The sequence below is a fragment of the Callithrix jacchus genome, chromosome 3 (genome assembly GCF_049354715.1).
Source record: "Callithrix jacchus isolate 240 chromosome 3, calJac240_pri, whole genome shotgun sequence".
NCBI lineage: Eukaryota > Metazoa > Chordata > Mammalia > Primates > Cebidae > Callithrix > Callithrix jacchus.
In genome coordinates this window covers 113,473,588-113,479,756 of record NC_133504.1, presented here as the reverse complement: position 1 = coordinate 113,479,756, position 6,169 = coordinate 113,473,588, and the positions used below count along the sequence as shown (strand labels likewise).

Here is a 6,169-nt window from a genome sequence, read left to right as displayed (position 1 = left end):
TGAGGGAAACCACCCCCATGAGACAATCACTTCCCAGCAATTCTCTCCCACAACATGAGGGGATTATGATAACTATAATTCAAAATGAGATTTGGGTGGGGCCACCACCAAACCAAATCATTCCACCCCTGGTTCCTCCCAGATATCATGTCCTCACATTTCAGAACACAATTATGCCTTTAAAACAATCCCACAAAGTCTTAATTCATTCTGGCATTAACTCAAAAGTCCAAGGCTAAAATCTCATCTGAGATGAGGCAAATCTCTTCTGCATATGAGTCAACAAAATCAAACATGAGTTAGTTCCTCCCAAGATACAATGAGGATACAGATGTTGGAATAATACACCCTTTCCAAGAGGGAGAAATTGGTCAAAAAAAAGGGCTACAGGCCCCATGCAAGTCTGAAATCCAGCAAGGCAGTCATTAAATCTTAAAGCTCCAAAATAATTTCCTTTAACTCCATGTGTCACCTCCAGATCACACTGATTTAAGAGGTGGACTCCTATGGTCTTAGGCAGCTCCACCCCTGTGGTTTTGCAGGATACAGCCCTCCTCCAAGCTGTTTTCACAGGCAGGCATCGAGTGCCTCCAGCTTTTCCAGGCATACAAGGCAAGCTGTCAGTGTATCTACGCTTCTGGGGTCTAGAGAATGGTGGCCCTTTTCTCGTAGCTCCACTAGGCAGTTCCCCAGTGGGGACTCTGTGTAGGGGCTCCAACTCCACATGCCCTTTCTGCACTGCCCTAGCAGAGGTTGTCTATGAGAGTTTCAACCCTGCAGAAAACTTCTGCCTGGACATCGAGGCATTTCCATGCATCCTCTGAAATCTAAGCAGAGGTTCCCAAACCTCAATTCTTGATTTTTGTCCACCCAGAGGCTAAATACTGTGTGTAAGTCACCAAGGCTGAGGGCTTGCATCCTCTAAAGTAATAAATAGCGTGAACTTTACTTTGGCCCCTTTTAGCCACAGCTGGAGCTGGGGAAGCTGGGACATGCCATGTCCTGAGGCTGCACAGAGCAAGGGGACCCTGGGCCTGGCCCACAAAACCATTTTTCCCTCTTAGACTTTTGGCCCTGTGGTGGGAGGAGCTGCCACAAAGGTCTCTGACATGCCCTGGAGACATTTTCCCCATGGTCCTGATGATTAACATTTAGCTTTTTGTTGCTTATACAAATGTATGCAGCCTGCTTGAATTTCTCCCCAGAAAATGGGATTTTCATTTCTATTTTTCTTGATTTTTTTTTCTTGAAGCAGAGTTTTGCTTTTGTTGCCCAGGCTGTAGTGCAATGGCATGATCTCAGCTCATTGCAACCTCCACCTTTCAGGTTCAAGCAATTCTCCTGCCTCAGCCTCCCAAGTAGTTGGGATTACAGGCATGTGCCACCACGCCCGGCTAATTTTGTATTTTTAGTAGAGATGGAGTTTTGCTATGTTGGCCAGGCTGGTCTTGAACTCCTGACCTTAGGTGATCAGCCCACCTTGGCCTCTCAATGTGCTGGGATTACAGGTGTGAGCCACCGCACCTGGCCCGGGGTTTTCATTTGTATTGCATTCTCAGGCTGCAAATGTTCTAAACTTTTATGCTCTGCTTCCTCTTGAACACTTTGCTGCTTAGAAAGTTCTTCTGCAGATACCCTAAATCATCTCTCTCAAGTTCAAAGTTCCAGACATCTCCAGGGCAGGGGCAAAACGCTGCCAGTCCTTTTGCCAAAGCATAGCAAGAGCACCTCTATTCTGGTTCCAATAAGTTTCTCATCTCCATCTGAAACAACCTCAGCCTGGATTTCATTGTCCACATATCATTATCAGCATTTTGGTAAAAGCCATTCAACAAGTTTCTAGGAAGTTCCAATTTTTCCCACATCTTCCTATCTTCCGTACCCTCCAAGTCTCTAAGAAGTTCCAAATTTTCCCACATTTTTCCTATCTTCTTCTGAGCCCTTCAAACTATTGCAACCTGTTGAAGCCATTTCCCAGCTACAAAGTTGCTTCCACATTTTTGGGTATTCTTACAGCAGCACCCCCTACCTCAGTACCAAAAACTGTATTAGTCCATTTTCATGCTGCTATAAAGAACTGCCCATGACCAGGTAATTTATAAAGAAAAGAGGTTTAATTGACTAACAGTTCTGAAAGCCTGGGGAGGCCTCAGAAACTTACAATCATGGCAGAAGGCACCTCTTCACAGGGCAGGAGGAGAGAGAATGAGTGCAAGCAGGGGAAATGCCAGATGCTTTTGAAACCATCAGATCTCATGAACCTCACTCACTATCACGAGAACAATGTGATCTAATCACTTCCTACTGGGTCCTTCCCATGACATGTGGGGATTATGAGAACTACAATCAAGATGATTTTTTGGTAGAAACAGCCAAACCATATCACTTTGTTATCTTCCTTAGGTGAATAACACCTACTTCTGGCATTGGTAAAAATAGGAAGAACAGATAAAAAGTTAAAAGTACCAGATTTTAGTTTGAATTGCATGCTGATTAGGTAAAATCTGCCTGCAAAGCTTATATTTCTCTAGTTTAGGTTTTGTCCTGATAGAAGCATACTTTCATACTTTAAAAGGCTCCATTGTGCCATGATGGTCTTGGCTTTAGTTGTGTGAGCTTCTTTAGTAAATTGTAGGTTATTCTTTGAAAATGTTCAACTGAAAAGGCCTTTGGCCAAGGTTTGGAAGGTTGTCTTTTAAAAAGAGAAACCACCCTGCTTCCTCTAGATATTTATTCCACTAGAAATGTTTATTGAAAATTAGAGATCATCCTTCTCCTTCTTTATATTATTCTTTTTTCCTCCTTAACCTCCTGCTTCTCACTAAATAAGTTTGAACACTCTGGACTATGTGTATTTTTAACATCTTAGGCTGAAATGAGGCAGTTGAGCAAAGAGAAAATTTAAGTCGTCACTACTCACATCCAAATATGTATTATTAATATGTGCACATGGGAATAATCATGTTTAATTCCAAATTTTTATCAGAACAAATGAGAGGACTATCAGAATTTTCATTAGGAGAAGGAGAAAATAAAAATGAAACTGGGAGACAGATCTGTGAGGTATGGATGCGCAGAGTCCCACATGAGCCTGACGCCTCTGAGCGTTAACACATGGTCCCCCATCAAAGGTCTGTATATGCAACTCAGCTGCTGCCCTGACAGAAGATTTGGTGTTGTTAACACACACTTCATTAAAATACCAGCTAAAATCCAAGTTTCAAATCCCACAGTTTGTGTTAGTTGATAAAACTCAATTGCTTCTAATTACTTTTAGTGCAGCTTTAAAATAATATTTTGTTGTAATAAAGGACTCAATATGACAAGTGAGAGCTGGCCCACTGAACTGGAAACACCAGAGGGAATGTGTGCACACACAGCATTCACTGCGCGCCTGATTTGTTCTGAACATTTTCCAAGCACCTAACATAGGAAAAAAAATGACCAGTCTTCAAATGGATTTTGAAAGGCTGGAGATGACTCAAACATTAGATACTGTTTGCATCTCTGCTTGGTCACCGTAGCTTGAGAGGTGGAGCACTGAAGTCAAATGAGACAGGCAGAGCTGTGGTTTTTCAATGCTTTCATGGAACGTGCACCAAAAACAGCCAATGTTCTCTTGCTGCAATGTTTCTACTTACTTCTTCCACCTGCTTTCTAAAAGATTGTCAACATCAGCACATTTGATAAGATGAAACATCTTCAAATATTAAAAGTTGTTGGCCTTAGCATTGGAAAAGAAATGAGAATCTTCTCTTTCACCAATCTCTTCTCCTCACTGCAATCCAGAAACACTGGTCATAAGATTTCTCCAGTAGGCTGAGCTACTTTCCACTTCCGCCCTTAATTCTTGCTTCTGCCCCAAACCCATACTCCCTTCATCCTACCTCTCTTAACCTAACTCCTACTCAGGCGTTATGTCTCAATTCAAACTCTAATCCTGAGGGAAGCCGTCCTGACCCTCATGTTTAAGTTCGTCCCCCATTGTATACACACTGTCATTACATCCTACACGTCTCCTTCAGAGCATTTTGATCAAAGCCATGATTATTTCCATAACTATTTGTTTTATCTACTCTCCCAATTAAGCTCAAAACATATGCACCCCTCTATCCTGTCTGTTTACAGCCAGCTGTGAAGTACATGGACCATAGTGACTAACTCCTAAGTAAATAACAAAGATCAAAAATTGAAGTGATTTTTTTAAAAGTATTAAGAAGACGAAGATACTAATAAGCAGATGTTGGCTATGAACAAGGCAAAATGTTTTGTGAGTGCTGGCTTCAGCAGCACATATACTATAATTGGAATGACAAAGAGAATATTAGCATGGCCCCTGTGCAAGGATGACACAAATTCGTGAAGTGTTCTATATATAATTGTTTTCAATAAAAATTATTATAATTAAAATGTTTGGTGAAACAGACCTCACTCAATGAGACAAAAAGAAGAATCTTCTCATGTGTTGGTAAGGACCTCATAGGAAGTTCTCAAATCCTCTTGGAGAAACCCAAGTTTATAAATTGACAAGCAATTCTCTGTTAGGAAGAAACAATCGTCCCAACCACATGAACAGGTGTCCCAGATTGGTTCATATCAGAAATATCTCTACTTCTGCCCAGAGGCATCTCATTGTTTAACTCATGCACAGCCATAAATTCCATCCTGGCTCTAAATTCTCATATCATACTCTTGAGAAATGTCTCATGTATAGACCTCCTTCAAACTTCCAGCAATGGAGAATAAAAATGATGTCAAGTAATATTCATAAAAACAATAATAAATTAATAGTGAGGTGTTCTTTGGCTGACTGATATCCATTCCATGTTCTCTGGCAGCAGGTTCCTGATATCTTTAGTGGAAGTGAGAGTTCTCCAGTAGTCCCCAGTTGTTCTCTGTCCTCTCCTGGATAGGATATTTAGATGCTTACTTCTTGGAATTTCAGTCTTGAGAAAGTAGCAATAAGACAGAGAAAGTTTGAGTTCATTCATTTTAAGGCAAGATTATCGGGGAAATTCTCTACCTAGATCTTTGCCACCACCTTGAACTGTCAGCGCTCCTTCCACCCTTGGACCAGAATGCCCTGACTAGCCTGTCAGCTAGCCAATATCCTTCCAATTAATATTATTTGCTTGAATGGCCAGGTTCTGTTCCTGTCAGTTTCAAACTAAGTTTCAACAAAATTATCCTGATACAGTGATTATGAAGGTATCATGATGATAACAAATTCATGAGATTTTATAGAAACCTTTTTTTTCTTTTTGAGACAGGGTCTCACTCTGTTGCCCAAGCTGGAGCTCAATGGTATGATCATAGCTCACTGCAACCTCCACCTCCCCAGCTCTAGCTATCCTTCCACCTCAGCCTCCCAGGTATCTGGAACTATAAGCATACACCACCATACATGGCAAACTTTTAAATATTTTGTGGAGACAACATCTCGCTATATTTCCCAGGCTGGCCTAGAACTCCTGGGCTCAAGCAATCCTCCTGCCTCAGCTTCCCAAAATGCTAGGGTTACAGGTACGAGCCACTGCGCCCAGCCAGAAATCTTTATCAAAGCTCAAGTCATTGTAAGATTACTATGTTCACTTATTCAGATAACTTCTCTAGAATTAAGTAATTCAAACTTAAACAGTTTTCTGTTACTCGTTTAACATACGAAATGCTATTGCACCAAACAATTCTACAAAGACCAGAATTATGATATAATCTAATCTCTATTCTTTGAATTTGTATTGTTGTTTTAACTTTCATAAGCATTTGCCGAATTAAAGTATATATACAATTTTTCTAAAATTATCACAGTGTTTCCCTAGTGAAATATTTAAATGTTCTAGCTGAGTGCTGTGGCTCATGCCTTTAATCCCAGCATTTTGTGGGGGCAAGGTGGGTGGATCACCTGAGATCAAGAGTTCAAGATCAGCCTGGCCAACATGGTGAAACTCTGTCTCTAATAACCATAAAAAATTAGCTGGGCATGGTGATGTATGCTTGTAATCCCGGCTACACAAGAGGCTGAGGCAGGAGAATTGCTTGAACCCAGGAGGTGAAGGTTGCAATGAGCCGATGTCACACCACTGCACTCCAGCATGAGTGACAGAGCAAGACTTTGTCACAAAAAAAAAAGAAAAGAAGAAATACTTGAACATTCTAAAAATTATTTCTG

General features: G+C 41.0%; 1 non-coding gene across 1 annotated transcript; it reads left to right on the top strand.

The window, feature by feature from the left end:
• The first annotated feature begins 4,274 nt into the window (after window positions 1-4,274).
• LOC118152522 (U6 spliceosomal RNA) lies at window positions 4,275-4,379 on the top strand. Its single transcript, XR_004741282.1, has one exon. It is a non-coding gene; the product is annotated as a U6 spliceosomal RNA (small nuclear RNA).
• The last annotated feature ends 1,790 nt before the right edge of the window (window positions 4,380-6,169 follow it).